Source organism: Chlorocebus sabaeus, chromosome 14 (assembly GCF_047675955.1).
Source record: "Chlorocebus sabaeus isolate Y175 chromosome 14, mChlSab1.0.hap1, whole genome shotgun sequence".
NCBI lineage: Eukaryota > Metazoa > Chordata > Mammalia > Primates > Cercopithecidae > Chlorocebus > Chlorocebus sabaeus.
This window is the reverse complement of record NC_132917.1, coordinates 95325561-95342753: the sequence shown is the minus strand read 5'-3', so window position 1 is coordinate 95342753 and position 17193 is coordinate 95325561. Positions and strand designations below refer to the sequence as shown.

Genomic DNA, 17193 nt, shown 5'->3' with positions numbered 1-17193 from the left:
AATGGCATGTGAAAACCGTGAATGGCCCTGCTTTACAGATGAGCAGAGGTGCAGGAAGGTTATGTAGCATTCTCAAGGTCCTACAGCCGAGGAGTGGCAGAACCAGGGTTGGAGCGCAGGCTTCTTGGCCCTAGACTCAGCTGGCCCTTCGCTTTCCTGTCGTCACACCATCTCCTGCCTCTCCACTGTCTCTGGCTAATGAACTGCAGTTTACTCAGCTCAGTGCTGGGCTCCATGTGTCCCCCCTGCCTAACACACTTAAGGGCTTCAGAGTTGGCACCGAAAGCCCATGGGTGACACGGCCAACTTTGCCACACCTACCACGCAGTGTGCAGATACTTAAAGATGTTTGTTTAAAACATCTGTCAATTCCCTGTTGCCTACAGGATAAAGTCCAAGTGCTTTAGGGTGGCATTCAAAGCCCTTTGCAGTTAGGCCATAGTCTATTTTGCAGCCTTGTCTCTCATTTCTTACCCTCTTCCCCAAGTATTCGGGACCAGTAGTTCTCGCACATTTAGTTTGAATGTGCTGCCCAAGCCATCTGAGGCCCTCCCACAGCCATGGCAGATGATTCACACACACACACACACACACACTCTTCTGTAAGATTCCCATCTGCCCTCAACACTTTGTGAGTTTCTATGTATTTGCACATTTGCTTCAGCTTTTCTGTCCTGGTGCTTAAGACCAAAGAACTTAATGCCTGAATACCACTTATAGTGCTGTCCAGAAGTCAGAAATTTGAGTTCTCGGGCATTTTTTTATCTGGCGAAACTTTTTTCTCCAGGCAGAATCTTACTGGGATGCCCATCATATACATGAATGTTCACAGAAACTTCATTACGATGGCCCCAAACAGCACACCACTCAAGTGTCCATCAACAGTGGGATGGCTGAGGAAAATGCAGTATATCCATACAATGGGATGCTAGCCCACCAATAGACAAATCTCCAAGACAAATTTTTGAAAGAAGTTAGACATAAAAGTGTATGCTGTATGGGTTTTTCAGGAGGTTCAAAAGCAGGCAGAGCTCCTCTGTTGTGACAGAAGTCAGAGCAGTGGTGACCTTGGGGATTGTGACCGGAAGAGGTAAGGAGGTTCTGGGCTGCAGAAGGGTTTCATGTCCTAATCTCGGGACGGCTGCACAGATTATGCAGCTGTGAAATGGTGTCCCGTTAAGGTTTGTGCACTTCTAACTGCAATTTCAAAAGCTAACAACAAATCTTACAGGGCAGGTAAGATCTTGCCAAGACAGCTGACAGCAGCAGAGGTGGCTGAAGCCTGCGCTGGGCCCCTCAGCCCCTCCTCTGGAAGAAGCTGTCAGGCGCCGCTGGGAGTCCGCAAGTGGGTTCAGGCCTGAGACCCAGTCCAGCGGCCGTCATCTCTTCCTGGTTCCACAGGCACACTCAGAGACAAACTGAGGAGTCAGTTGCATCTGTGCCTGCCTGTGGCATGACTGCCTGTGGGTCTGAAAGGGCCATGAGGAGGGCTCCACAGCCCCACCTGCCCCCGCACCCACTCACAGGTTCTGCCTCCACTCTAGAGCACAGCCCGTTCTGCCCACCTGGACAGGAAGCCCTGGACTGTCCTTGAGGATCAGACACAGACCTCCTCCCGAGCATCCTTGGACAGGAGCCCCACTGCCCCTCCTGCCCCTTCCTGAGATGGCTGCCCATGCAGTGCTGGCCTCACGCTACACACATGTCACCTGGCGGCCTCGGCTCTGACACAGGCCCTGGGGCTCTCAGCAGCCACTGAAGACCAGCCTGAACAGCTGTTTCCTGGGACTTTTCATTCCTTATGTACTTACTACATGCACCCCACACACTGCATGGATCCTGGTGGATTGGAACGTCCTGGTTTGGTCCAAACTGCTTCCCTCTGGGAGGCCGCACAAGCATTTGAGGTGGGAGCTTGGGGGTTTGGTAGGGTTCCTGAGAGAGTCAGACCCACCTGCCAGGAGGGAGCCTGGAGCCTCTGTTTTGGGGTACTGTGCAGGCAGCTGGCACCGTCCCAGTGATTCTTGTCCCCTGGTGCATGAAGGAATGAAGCAGACCCGTCGCCTCACACTAGAGGGTATCTTCTTTCCTGCTCACTAAGCGTGGATTGCACCAAGGTCCCCTCCACAGCCGCTCCAGCTGGGATCTGCAGGCACCTGGCAGGGTTCTGCCCAGCACACAGCTGCCCTGTGGGCTTCACCGAGGGACTCCCACCTCGCCTGGCCTCACCTGGCCTCAGCCTGCCATCAGCGCGGTGCAGGTCATGATGCTAAGCCCACGGTGGATCTTACAAAGTAAATGTGAGTGTGCCCTGCACAGTGCTCTCCCTCCGTGGCTGTATCTCCGCCTGGGCCTGCCAGTGATACAGTGAGCTGAAGGGCACACACCTGGCCTGGAGCCAACCTGGCCTTGCACTGCTGCAGCTGCTTTTGGAGGAGGTGGACCCCGCCCTGGACATACCTACATTTCCCTCTGCTGTTCTATAGAAATAATCCTGTCTCCACAGCCCCTGGCGCCCGCCTGCCACCAGCATTCATTTACCCATGAGCTGCTGGGCACTGCTGCCCCTGGGCACTGACCCCATCTGTGCTGTGCTCACCAGAGATGCCTCATTTCCTGCCCAGCTCTTCTGCCCACGGCTGCAGCCACCGTCCCAGGCCCTGGAACCTGCCTCTTTGTCCTTTTTCTCCCATCGTTTTACAAAAGGGTGTGAGAAACTCTCCTGCGGCCGTCCCCACGCCATGACCCAGGACACATCTCCCTGACATCTGTTCATCAGATGCCAGCTGGGCAGCACCCCTTGCCAGGAGCCTAGGCTGACCCTGCCCCAGTGTCCACTCGGGCACAGAGAGGAGCGGGCCAGGCCTCTCACCCTCTGGAACTCTAGTCCAGCGGATGGGACAAGAATTAAATCCAGACACTCCACAGGGCCTTCCTTCTGGGTCTTTAGTCCTTGAGGTTTTTCAGAATTTCAGAAGGCGCTTGTTCTAAGGGGAGTGAGGATGAGCCAACCCGAGGAATTCCTCCTCCCCAATGGGCCAGGTTGGGGTGAACTCACAGGAGGATGGCAGGCGAGGGACTCTGTCATCCAGAGTTCTGCCCTCTCTGTAGCATGAGTGCCGGGGCTGAGTACCCTTACAGCCCCCCTCTCTTTTTGCACAGGATCCAAGCCGACCTGCCTGGGGTCAGGCCTCAGCCCAGCCCTCGGCTGTTCCTTGAGAACAGGGCCCATTCCTCATAGGCCCTGATGACAGGACCATGAGCAGCCCACGGGCAGTTCAGGGTGATGTAGGCTTCAGAGCAGACCTGGCTGGGCCCAGCTTGTCCTACATCACCTGCATATTGGGGGCGTGGCCTGTGGTCAGCCCCTTTACCTTCCTGAGCCTCAGTTTCCCCCGTCAAACAAGGGCAGTGGCAGACGTCTTGGGCTAGCCATGAGGTGTAGAGAAGATAAGAACACACCGGCCGGGCTGGCCGGGGTAGGTGGAGAGCACTGTTGTGTGCTGGTGGTGGTGGTGGCGGCATAAGTGTTTGTGGAGTGAAAGCTGCTCCTCAGTCCATTCCTGTATTGATTGAAGATCTCCGTGTCATTCCTGAGCACTGAACACATTTGGCCTGGTGTAGCTGAATGGGTTTGAAGGCAGGGCAGTTTCCTGCCTGAGTGAGGTTTGCAGCTGGATGATGTCAACAAAACCGGGACACAGGTCCAGGGTGTGGACGCTTAGGAGAGGCAGCCCTCTTGGAAGCTGTCGTTAAGGAGCGTTGTCAGAAATCAGCTCGGGTTGGAGAGACTTGGGGGCGGGACACAGGCTGCCTCTGGCTGCTCACACACAGCCTGGGTGGGCGGCTTGCGTGGAGACTTAGAAGGCATGTTAGCAAATACACCAGTGACTCGTGTCTGCAGGGAAAACCTCCCCATGGGGCCAGAATCCTGATCCAAAGGTAGTTCAAAAAATGATGAAAGGCAGCAGACACAAGTGTCAAGCTCTGCCTCCACGTTGACAACATCAGTTGTCCAGGTAGAGTAATGGGGAGACCCGGATCTCAAGGAGCCAACTGAAAAAGACCCCCCAGAGGTAGTGCTTTATTTATCCTGAATACGGTATTCAGAAATTGGCTGCTCCAAGCGTTGCTGGTGTGTGTGTGAGTGGTCACCTAGATAGACCCTCATGCTACCACCCCACACACGCACATGGTGGCATCCCAAGGATCCTTAGAGACAGCCAGCATCTCAGCATCTCTGACAGTAAACGGGGGAGGAGGGACCCCTTCCTATGTTCCTCCAAGTTTCCGTGGTGAACAGTGACCATCCTGTGCCTAGACAGACCCGAGTCTGCAATGTGAGGACAGACAGAGGGTGGGTGCGGAGCACCTGTCCCGGCAGCCAGCACACATCCCAGACAGGTCTGCTCAGGAAGGAACAGAGAGCCGCTCAGTGTCCGGGCTATTTTGCGGCCTTTGGATTTGGCTTGGGATGAAAAAGTAGGTGCCTTTCCCCAGGGGAAGGTCTAGAATTTGATTAGAGCTGTAACTGTTTATTCTTGGCATTTTCCATTGATTGTCTGCTTCTATTTGAGCAGATTTTCAGGAGCATGTGATGGGTGCACACTCCTCTCCACTTGGCTAATAAGAAGTGTGAAGCCTGAGGGTGTTGGACCTCTGTGGATCAGCAGGGAGTTGGTCTGTGTTGGGAGATGCTGGAGCACGTGGTGAGCAATGGGTCACAGATGAGAGGTGGAGGTGGGGCCCAGCTGATGAGGATGAGCCTCCTGGTCGTCCCAGTGTCTGCTAACCCAGATAAAGGCCATGGCAGCAGTGGCTGTGGTAAGATAACCCCAGGATCTGGGGAAGAAGCAGAGCTGCAGGGGGCAGAAGGTTCAGATTCTGTGACGCCAGACCCACACCTTGGTCTGATGTCAGCATGCTTGTGCCTTAGTTGGGTGTTGAATGAATATGGTGTGGTGTTCGAGAAGATTGTGGATGGAATGCTATTTATAGATCCTGGAAAAAATAATGGCAGCCAAAATGAAAATCCTTACTTAGCGAAATAATATAATACCCAGAAAAATAGCAGGAGTTCCCGCTGATGGCCATTTCCCATTTGAGAGTGCTTATCTTCAGCACAATGATGATAGCATGCGTCATCAGACCACCGGGTTCTAAGCCTTGGTGGATGCAGCAACATCAAGCTCAGTTCCTCCTGTTCCTGTAGCACAGGTGCCTCCTTGTCGCTTTATCTTTTACAAAGAGAGGCTATTATTTTGAACCTCTGCCTGTTAAGTATGCTGTTGAGACGTGTGGTGATGACTCAAAGGCACGACAGCTCTCATTGGGAGCGGATAGCTCTGGCATTGTTGTTAATTGTGCACACTCTGCATTCTGTACTACCTCAAAGTAGTGAGCAGCTCTGCCATGGTTGGATTTGCCATTTCACCTTGGTCTTGAGGGTTTTCAGTCCTTGCCTGGGCCAGGCGGGATGTGTTCAGAGAGGAAGAGAGGAAGGATGTGACTTCTAATGAGAGCCGTGAGGGAAGTATTTCAGGTGCTGAACTGAGTCTCCTCTCTCCTCCTCAGCGCCTCCAGACCTGTCTGATCCTGTGGTCTGGGTGGGTTCACCCACCAGCTTGCACTCTGGGTCAGGGAGTTGGCTCATATTCACTGTCCTGGTCTCTGCCTTCCCCACTCCTTTCAAAGACCCCCCTCAGCTTCTCAAAGAGAAACCCAGCATGCCAAGAACCACACAGGCAGTGGGAGAGGGATGGAGGGATGGGGGCTCTAGTTCTCAGCTCCCAGTTGACCTTCTGCATCCCCACCTGAGATGGGATTGGAACGCCTCCGACTCTTGGTCTTGCCTGTGAACTGGAGGCTGCGCAGGCTCCTGGAGCTGTGTGATGCTTCTGAGGCACCCTCCTGGTTCTTTGCATGCCTGGTAATTTTCAGCTGGTTACTGACTTTGTGAATTTTACTGTTTGGTGTACTGGACATCCTGGCATTCCTACAAATGTTCTTGAGCTTTGTTTTTTGTTGAGTTGCTTAGACTCAGTTTGGTGCTTTTGAGGATCGCTTTGAGGCTTTGTTAGGCAGGGCCAGGGAAGCCTTTCATGTGGGGCTAATTTCTCTACTTCTGAGGCTATAACCTTCTCTACTCCATGCCCCGTGATTTATGAGGCTTCCACTCTGGAAGTTGGGAATGAAAACTATTCCTGGCTTTATATGAGCCCAGAGATGGCTCTGCCCTTTCCTCATGGGCTGTCCTTTCCCCAGTGCTGGATAGTTCCCTCAAATGAATGCCCTGATCAGCAGTCAGCTGAAGACTCCAGGGGACTTTCTGCAGATCTCCAGGACTGTCTCTCTCTGCAGCTCCCTCCTCTCCAGAACTCTAGCCTGCATCCTGTAGCCACTGTGGCTCCCCAGACCCAGAACTCTGTCTTCTCAATGCAGGGAGAGGCTGGAGAACCCAGAGACAGTAACAGAGCCCATGTCATGGGCTCCTCCACTCTTGGCGATTGCTGTCCTGTGCGTTCTACTGTCCCATGTCTGCAAATCTTGTTTCATAGATTTGTTTCAGTGTCTGGAGCAGGAGGGTAAAAATGATTCCCATCATTTCATCTTGGCTAAGCAGATGTTAGCCAGTGATGCTTTAGGAATTTTGAAATAAGGGTCAGAGGTTCCCCAGGGCTGAATCTCCCGTTTCAGTGCCAAAGTAATAATCCAGGACTCTTCCTTAGATGAGGAACTGGCAAATGCCTTTGAAGTCGTCGTTTACCATGGAGATGGGTTACAACCAAGCTCCAAAGCCCGTCCCAGGGTCCCACTCTCCAGGCGAGCCCCTTGCATGTTTTTTCACTGCTGGTGTTCCCTACACTTCTTCTGACAGATGTGGCCGCTGCTTCTAACAGTCAGGACACCCTGATGATGTCACATCAGAAGGGATGTGAAAGTATGAAGGAAAAATACTCAGGAATGTCTTCCGAAGAAGGCTGGGGAAGATGCAATTTTGTTTGAAGTTTCATTTTATTTTTCTTGCTTTTTGTCATCCTCTGTTTTTACAAGCTCCTGCAGCAGCGACAGCCTGTGGAAGGGATCCCCCAGCCTTAGTGTGGATGCCAGTCCTGCTTGCATTTCTGTGTCAGTGTGGACTGTGCCTCCAGGAATACTTTGTAAAGACCTCCTACAGGTGAAGCCCAGTCACTGCCAAGAACACTGGGCAGGAAAGCCAGAGGCGGGGACCAGAAGGCAGGGACTAGGCAAGCACCAAGTTGGGTGTCTGCTGGAGTGTGATGTTGTGTCTATGTCTGAACAGAGTGGTCCAGGAGGCAAATCCTTAGACCTATCAGGGAGAATAAGCAGTGGTCTTGCCTTCACCAACAACCCACTGTTTCCCCTTACCCTTCAATCAGATTAACGACATAAAGAAATAAAAGAGTGTAAAGAAATGAGACAAGACTACGTAAGAGGGAGACTCCAGTCGCATTCATGGTTGGGGTCTGTACATTTTCTTGCTGTTATCTGACCCCCAAGGTGTGATCCACACATACATGGCTGTTAATTGTAGTTTGGGTTTATCTCCAGCAAAAATAGGTGGGTGCCTAGGTACCAGCTTGCCCTGATTTCTCTCTTCTGAAGTCTTTTTGAGCTCTTTGTGAAATTAACATCTTAGAATATCTCACATTCCATAGCTATTCCATAGCTGCTGGGAGTCTTGTTGCTGTGTTTGTTTTGTCTCCCTAAGCCCCTTTGAGGCCAGACCTGTAACGCACAGTTCCTTCCCTTCTAGGTCCTAGCACAGTGTGGAGCCCAGGTGCTACCCTGTGTACCTGTGCAGTGTTGTTGGGCTGTGGTTCAGTGTTTTACAGAGCTCATCAAACATGAGGAATGCCCCACTGACCATCTCTAAACGGGTCTAAGCTGGGAAGCTTGCAGCAGTTCTTGTACATCCATGGCAAGACAGCTTAGTAAGTTTTCCTGAAGCCCCTTGTCCTCACTGCCAGCCTCCCTGGGAGCTTCTGTGGGGACAGTGAGTAGCCCTGACTGCAGCCTGAGTGGCTCAGTCACCACGGGGGCCGCAGCCCACCTTAAATGTTGTCACAGCCTGGCCAAGGGGCAAATGGAGTCTCGTGCCATAATTCCTGAGGTTTGATCTCACCCTACCCACCTTAGGCAGGCAATCCCTGCCCACCGGATGCTCCCCACCACCTGCGTAGGCAGACATCATACCTTTTAAGTTTCTCCCAAGACCTTGATGCTGGAGAGCCAGACACTAATTCAGGGCCTTTGGAGGCCCCAGCAGGGCATGCACTGGTCCTCAGCACCTGTGCACTCAGCCTTGCCAGAAAGAAGCTGCATGCATGTCGACCAGCAGGAGTCGTTGCTGATTGCCGACTGTTTTGGTCACTAAAGTGGACTACCTGTGTTGGCTTTAAGCAGTAGTTGTGAAATTGTGTGTTAGGAAGAGGGCTTCCTCCATGGGTCTACCAAGCGGTCTACCACTTGCTGAGTTCAGAGCCTTGTCCTGGTCTGGAAGCGATGATGGAAGGCTTAAGTGAGTCACCTCCTCAAGGGACTATTCAGGACTGGAAGTGTGTCAGCCTGGGGCAGCTGAACACCCAGGTGGCCCTGGGGCAGGCTGCTGGAGCGTCTGGCCTGCGGCCGGTGGAAGTAACTGAGCTCCAACCTTGTGTCCAGACTGCTTCTCCCTCAGGCTCCAGCTGTTTTTCTGCTTCTCCTGTCACTCATGTGGGCAGTACACTTCCCACTGAGCAGGTCAATGGCGGGGTTACTTTTACACCTAACTTTAGTTCCTCGCCGGGCCCCGCTGGCCTCAGCATGCGCACCCACCCAATCCTAAGGAGACGGAGTTCTCACACTTGCCCTCTGCAGGGCATCTTGGGCTGTCCATGTTCACCTGCCCTCCCTTCAGCGTGGCCATCACGGTGCCCTGACTCAGCTTCCCCCACCCCCCAGGCTTCCATGTTCTTGTCTTCCCTTTCATGTCTACCTTTTCTGCCTGAGTAAGTTAGGCTGTGGCTCGCAAACTTCAGTGAGCATTCGAGTGTTGTCAGAAAGGCCCCCAGGATGGCTAAATACTAGAAAGGACAGCTTAACTGGTGACATCAGTTTGCAAACCAGGAATAGATAGTCTCTGACATGGAACGAAGCTGCTCTCCCTTCACAGAAGGGAAGGGCAGTTGGGTTTCATGGTTTGCAGGGTCTGCGTTACACAGTAGAATCATACATATTTAGCAGGTTTGTGGGAAAGCTATGCATATTTATAAGGGGAGCTGAGCGCATGTGGAATGGGCAAACATGTACGTAACACACATCTCACATCACTTTAGGGTAGGGTTTCAGCATTGAAATGAGGTGGAATTTGGCTCTTTCCATCAACAGGTGAACTATAGGACACACACAGCCTGTGCGCAGCCTCCGTAAGCTGCTGGAACTGGCTTGAGGTCTGCAGTTGCTTATCAGAAAGGGTGTTTGTAAGGTCTGTCCTCTGTCCCATCAGAGCTGCAGTGGTCTGGGTTATAAATCAGAGGGGTCTGATAGCACCTATTGTTAGGGAGTTTAGCAAGAGTGTGGCTTTCCTTGTAGCCCAGGAATTTAGGAAGTTACCATGCCAGCCCGTGGGTAACTTTGTTTCCTTAACCATAGGGTCTATCTTGGTTGCTAAAGGGACATCTGTTTTGGTCTCCGATCACACAAGTCATTGGGAAAGCTGCAGGCCCAGCCCAGGGGAGAGCCTGCTGCAGTGGGGCTGACTCAGAGCCTAGGGCCGAGGCTGCCTGCACCAGGCCTACCTGTGCCCAGCCCACTGGCCACCCCACCTCCCTCAGCAGCCCACCTCCTGACCCCCAGCATGGTTGGCCTTTCCTCAGTCCTCATCTGCATGAACTCTCCACACTCAGCACATGCCCTTTTGTCTTGCAGCTGTGTCCCCAGGCCTCATTAATCTTAAAACAACCCCTCTGTCACCCCACACACAGCACCCCAGTCGTCTCCAGGACCTTGCTTTGGAACACCCAGCCCTGTCACATCCTCAAATCCTTCTGGTGCATTCTAACATCCATCTGCCATTGAATCTTCAGAACAGCCTTAGGGAAAGAGGAAGGCTCCATTCTCCTGGCGAGAGAGACCAGCCAAGCCCCATCCAGGGCCTGCAGCCGACGAGCAGTTCCTTGCCAGAATTTGAAGTTAGCACCCCCAATGTTCTCTGCTCTCAGGATTGCTAGTGCAGAAACAGTTGGCTGTTGGGTTATGAACCCTGCCCCAATCTGACCTGCAGCTTCTCCTCCCACCATCTCGTTCTGTGGATTAATGTGTGGACCACACTCTTCCAGGCCTGTGCTCACTTCTTTCCTGAGTGTTCCGATCACAACACTCAGGACTGGAGAGTGTTCCTGAACCTGGAGATGGGCCTCATGAAGTACCATCCACATTTAAAGAAGTTGGGAGGAAACCGGTGCCAGATTCCATGCAGTCCTGAGGGTGGGCCCTGGCTCCGAGGCACTTGTCCCTAGGCAGACCTTGTGAGTGGTTGCAGTTTTTCAGGCATGGAGGTGAGAGCATGCTTAGCTGTGGAGAGATTTGGCACTGGGTGCCTACGGGATGACAGCAGCACTTCTTGGCTGAGGTCCAGGCCTATGTTTGGTGCAGAAGAAACCATGTCTGATTTTTCAGGTGGAACCAAGCACACCGGTGTGGAGTCACTGGGAGGTCCTGGGGGACCCCAAACATCTCTATTCCAGACCAGCCCATCTTTGCAGGGAGCTCTATCCTGCTGGTCTCCGTTGTTGCCTCACCCTTAGTTCTAGGACTTGGCAATGAATTATGACCAAGCTTGACACTTCGGGCCAGTTGGAAATGTTCTTCTCTTGTCTTCATGCTTCTCCTCCATGGTACCTTCTGTCAGTACTTTCTATTTCCAGTGGAGAGGGTGCAGGGTGCTGCGGACTGAGGCACGTTTAAGATTCAGGTCCAGGGAAATGCTCAAACCGTGTGTGTGCCCTGTGGGGGACTTTCTGTAACCACCTGAATTCCACCTGTGATGCAGAATGAGAAACAGCAGTGACTCCAGCTTCGTCTCGTTTCTGCTCAACCCCCTCAGAGGAGCTCGGAGCTACTCTCTGTTGATTTTATAAACACCTCCCAAATCCTTGAAAGTGAGAGCAGTTAAGAGTCTTAGTTTGAAGCTCTTGGGACATCAGCCGCATTTTCCAGGTGTCCTGCTTTCAGTGATCAGTCTGTCCTTGTACCCTTTAAGTAATTTCTCATCCCTCAGCCCCTTCCACCCTACCACCCTGCTGAGTCTCCAGTGTTTGTTAGGGAGAAGGTTCTGATGAGAGTCGAGAGGCTTCCAGGCTGCCGCAAACGGTTCCTTCAGGGCCCTTACAAATGAAGGCAGCCCGTCCTTTCCAACTCTGCCTCCATCAGAGGGACCAGCGTTCTGGGACGTTTGTGCTCTGCACTTCATCATAAATCAGACATACATCAGGGCCATCGTCACCTGCCAGGTGTGAGCAGCCACTTGTTCCTTCCACCTTAGGTTTCTGTTGGTGGCTTAGCCTTTGGTGGAAAGAGCAGGTCCCACTGCTGGGCAGTGCCCTCCCCACAGTTCCTTCCAGGCCACCTGGGGTCCCACGTTCATCCAGTCCTTAAGCACCAGCTGCGGGCCAGGCCCTGGGGATGCAGCCTGAATGAAGCAGAAGAGAACCCTGGCGACCACATCCACCAGGGAGGAAGGGAGGACACAACAGTGAAGAAAAGCAAATCTGGAGGGGTTTCTACTCTCCATGGAGAAACTAACACCAGGAGAGGAGGAAGGGCCTTGGAGGAGGGAACTGCAGTCTTCATGTCAGTGTTCTGGAACGTGGCTGGGGAAGCAGCCTTCGGGGAGGGGCAGGGAAAGAAAGAGCAGGTCCAGGGGTGGCCTGAGCTGGCCAAGGGACTCTAAGCCAGGGTGACCAAGCAGGCAGGTGGGAGGAGAGGGGTTGGGGCCAGAGGGGGAGTGGGAAACAGGCTTCGGGGGTTCTGCAGGTCACTCTGAGGACATTGGCAACTGCTCAGCGTTTGAGTCTGGGGTCTCTCTTCAAGGCCCCGTCTCTGCCCAGTGCTCGAGACCTTGTGCCTGCGTCCATAGACTCCTCCTGACCACGTCCTTGTCATTCCTAAGCCCACTCCTGCTTTGCTGAGGTGAACTTTGATAGTGTAAAAATGCATGTGGAGAGAGCCTTCTAGACTAAAGGTTTCGAGCTCTGGTTGTAGGGAACCCACAGGGTCTTGGGCCCCTGGAGAAGTGGGCAGAAGGCCTCAGGACAGCTCCAGGCCCATGGTTCCTATGTGGCTTCTGAGGGTCCCACCTACCCTACAGTTCATTCTCACACAGCAATGGAATCAGGCACCATTTCTGCAAAGTTAAGGAGGGTACTTCACTGTTGCTTAAAGCCACCAGTGGGGCCCATTGCTCTTAGAATAAATCCAGACTCCTCATTGCAGTCCACCCTGTGGGTCCACCCAACCTCACACCCTCCCTGCATGCCTGGCCTTGATCGTGGTCCCGGCATGCTGGCCTTCCTCTGTCCCTTCTGTCCCTCTGACAGGCCAGGCCCCTGCCCACGTTGGCATCAGACAGTCAAGAAGAGGCTCTGGCACAGCTCTGTCACTCCTTGTGCCTCAGGTTCCTCATCTGTGTAATGGGGGTAATAACTTCACCTACCTCCAGGCTCTTAGGAGGATTAAATTAGAGACATAGTGAAGTGCACAAAACAGTACACAAAGGGAGAACTATGTGTTAGAAATGATTGTTACCTTAATTGTAGTTTGGGGGCCCTGCGCAACCCCAATGTCACCTCCCATGTCACTGCAGAGAGCAGGAAGAAGCCCCCATGGCCTGTTGCAAAATTGCATTTTAGTACCAGAGTGTTGTTTTCGAGGCTGCAATATGAATATCCAGTCCTCTTGAAAATACAGTTTGGAATAGTCTTAGGTTTCATTCAATGAAAGGAAACAATCACTTAGAGAATGAGTTTCCTTGAACTGTCCAGGGCAAAGGAGCCTGTCCGAAATAATCAGTGCTTTTGGGAAAGGGATAGCCAGTGTATTGTGGGCAGAGCCTGAGGTCAGCTGCTTGAGCATCAGAGGCAGGGAGCAGCCCATGCAAGCACTCAGACCTCAAGGGGCTGGCCAGGCCGAAGCCCCTGTGTCCCAGCCAGCCCTGCCAGGGAGGACGGTGTTATGGCTGCAGATTTATCCTGAAGCCGCTGGACTGAGGTAGGGCCTGGCACCAGAAACAGAAAAATGAACACAAGAGGTCAAATTTACACCTCCGTAAAGTCTTTTGATGAACGTTTGGTTGAAACTCTGCTGTTCTTCATATTTCTTACTGATAAATTTGCAACACGGTACATCTGTTCACCTGTTATTAAACATGTTCCTTTCGGTTGAGTTGGGGTTTTAGTTGTGGCAATTTTGCATACCCTGTTCTTGGATCCAGCTGAGGGTGAGCTGGAATGGAAGTGTTTAGGACTGAAAAATCTCAGAAGAATGTAGATTGGATCTGGAAGCTAAGGAACGTGCATAGACCTCATAAGAGAGGGTCAAGCTGCAAAGCCGACCGCCTTGCCTAGAACTGCTCCTTTGAACAGAGCTGCTGGGGAGGGAAGGAGGAAGTGACCCAGGCTTCCAGCCTTCTCCCCAGTCCCTGAGGATGGCCTAGCCCCTGTGGATCTCCCTGTCCGTTGGAGACGCATATTGAGCATATACAGGTGACATTGTGTGGCCTCTGCAATTTGCTGGAAGCAGCAGGGAAGGGCAGGCCGCACATGAAGCCAAAAGGACCAAACACCAGGGGGCCGCTATGACTTTTACAAGAAGTTTAAAAAAACAGAACAAAACTGTGGCGACTTGTGTGGTGAGTGCAGTCAAAAACAGTAGCTCAGCAGACAGGCTGTGCCTCAAACAACGTTATTTACAAAAACCGGCATCAGCTGGATCTTGGGCCTTGGTTTGTGGCCCTTGAGTGTGAGTCCTCTGCCCACCTCTGTGGGTTTCTGCTTCCCTTCCGCGTGGGCCTGGCGAATCCCTACCACTTCCTGAGCTCTTAGAGCTTCTCCTAGGGGCAGCCCCAGGATCCTGGCATCTCCCTCAGGAGTCAGTCCAGGTCTGTGTCCCCCTCAGCTGGTGGCTGTCACCTCGGGCTGGAAACCAAACTGCCCAAGGAAGAGGAAACCTTTGCTACACCTTGCCTGAAACGTCATGCTCTTAAAAAATGACTGCATTCTCACAAAACCGAAGACACCAAAGGCTCTTTAGGGCACCTCGCACTTTGTACAAAATCAAAGAAAATCTGTCACTGCCACAGCTCAGGAGGTCTCCCCGTAGGTCGATGGAGACTCCAGCCTAATCTGCTCTTTTGTTTTTAATGACTTTTTCTGATTATAAAAATCATTCCTGGCTATTGCTCAAAATAGGAAAATTCAGAAAAGTGTAAAGAAGAAAATTAAAATCACCCATAATCCTACCAGCAAATATGAATATACGTTTAGGGAAAGAACGAAGTGTTAGCTTAGTATTCTGTTTTCTTTATTCTTTTCTATGTATAAATTTACATATATTTTGGACAAATTTGAGATTGTGCTGTATCAGTATTTCTGCCTGGCTTTTCTCATTAAATTGTGAGAATATTCTCATAACATTATTGTAGTATTACAATAATGTAGCGCCTCATCTCTGCAGCCTTTTCTCAGCGCCATGGCCGGGGGATCCTGTTGTGTCCCTGTGTTGCTGTAGAGCCCTCCAGTCCCCCATCTCACTCCGGGGAGAGCCAGGACCTCCCCAGGGCCCAGAAGCTCCAGCACTAGTTGGCCCCATCACCCCACCTCATTTCTGCCCACGTGTCTGCTCCAGCCACACTGGCCTTCTTGCTCTTCCTCAGACACTCCAGCCAGCTGCTGCCACAGTACCTTTGCACATGCTATTCCCACCTGCCCAACACCCTTCCCCAGATGCAATGGGGCCAGCTCCTTCCCACATCTCCTCAACGTCTTGGCTCACAGGTCAGTTTCCATTCAACGTCCTCTATGTAATGAAATATTCACTTATTCCTTGTCTGGGTATCTGTGAGAGCAGGGGTTTTGTCTGTATTCATTTCACAGTGCCAAGCAGAGCCCCTGGCCTGCAGTAGGTGCCCAATTCCACCTTCTCCTTCCAAAGCACCAGCCCCAGATGGTTGGGGGGTCTCCTCCCACTGGCCCATCTACCTGCACATAGCCCTTCCTGACTCATTCCACTGCTCCCACGCCGGCCCAGACTTCCAACCACCCTGGGGCTCCCCACACCAATTCCGGGGACGACTCGATCCCTGTTCAGGAGTCGACAGAGGCTTTGTGTTCATCCTGAATCCTGTTCAGCCCTCACAACCTGAGCCCCTTTAGACAGCTGTAGACCCCTATGCACACGCACGCGCACACACATGCACCATCCTACTCCTGCCTGTGCCTGTCCACGACCTTGAAATACTTAGGTCACTTATGTCACTTTTGGTTGAAATACTTTGTCACTTTCTATGGTTATGTCCTGTCTGTAACCATAGAAACTGAGTTGTCTTCCCCCCTCAGACCAGCCTTTCTCTAGTAGCGCTTTCATCCCATTTATCATTGATGAGTTAGTTGCAGCATGCCATATTCTTAAGCTCCTTTGTGAACATGGAACACATCCTAAAGAAAAGTTCTTGCTGTGAAAAAGCTCCACCTGCCACAGATTGCCTGGCAGAGCTCACAACCAGCAGCAGGTACTCAGTGAGTGCTGAGTGAGGCTCAGACTCATGCAAGATCCACCACCCTCCCCAGCCAGGTCCCCCAAGTGCTCTCAACTGCTGACCCTGTGTGTGAAGTGCGATGTGAGTTACAGCTCTGTAGATGGGTGAGAAGTGCTGAGCAGTGCTTAGAGTATACTCAACAAGCAGACATTGCTGCATGCACATGCAAATGCTAGCTGCATTCATTCAAACACCTATGCATGGAAGAGGTGTTTATCAAGCATGTACTTTGCCTCTAGCACTAAAATTTGAAGCATCTGTGAAATGAGACTCCTGCAAGAGGATGAAGTAGGCTCTAATCCTCAGAACTCCAAGGATCAGTTGTGACATCTTGATCTGATCGCTTTGGCTTTGTTGCTCCTGGGGTTGCTCTGGGATGTCAGAGAGAGACTAGAGGAGAGAAGGGGGTATAGAGACGGGGAGGGAAGGAGGAAATGCTTGCCACCTGGAAGCTCTCTAGGCAATAGAGATTAGTGTTGAGGAGGTAGCAGGTGAGAACATGAGGGCTGCAGTGCACAGCCACCATGATAGTCTGGCTGGTGTCCTGTAAACCACAGCCCAGTGCACCATCCCTCCAGCTACACCAGGAGCCCACCGCATGCAGCATCGTAGGTCCAAGGCCACACAGGCCGGGGTAAGTTCAGGTGCCACTCACCAACCTTGGGAGCTGGTTTCCTGTCCCAGAGAAGCTGCACATAGAACACAGGTGGGCGCACCTGCAGACACACAGACATCCAGTCCCAGCCTCAGGTGCCTGCGGGTTTTGAGTCAGCTGCTGGGCCCCTCCTGGTCCTCAGCAAGAGCGCCAAGCACCGGCCAGGCCCCCCTCCTTGAGCATCAGGTTCACACCCTGTGCCAACAGAAAGAAGAGGGCCTTTTCTGTCTGCTAGAGGAAATGTCTGTCATCTCCCCTGGGTGCCAACGGCTTTCTGTCTTTGTGGGTGTGACCCACAGTGACACTGCATTTGACATCTTGACTGAGGGCACACTGCATGAGTGTGTGAGCCTAGAGAAATGGTCTGTGAAGCTACTTCCATACCACATGGACACATGCCAATACGTATTCTGTTCCGTTCCTTAAAAAGGCCGGTCAGGACCCAATCAGTGGATCGTTTGAAAACCACTGCTCTAAGCCAAAGATCTCCAAGGTGGGGTGCATGCCACTCTGTGCAAAGAAAACGTGAGAACTACTATTCAAACTTGTTGCAAACTTTAACTTGTTAGCTTTAATTTCTATTTTGTATATGCTTATTTTATATATTTTTGGTAATCAAATATATTCTTTGGTCCACTAGATAAAGACACCAAAAGATACACGTTACATACGTATAATGCGAATGAGTATTGGTGCATTAGAATATAAATGTGCAGAAATGCAT

The 17193-nt window shown here is 52.0% G+C and overlaps 1 protein-coding gene across 1 annotated transcript in view; it reads left to right on the top strand.

The window, feature by feature from the left end:
- SH3RF3 (SH3 domain containing ring finger 3) overlaps positions 1-17193 on the top strand; it is a 375116-nt gene that overhangs the window by 241260 nt on the left and 116663 nt on the right. The window lies entirely within an intron of this gene.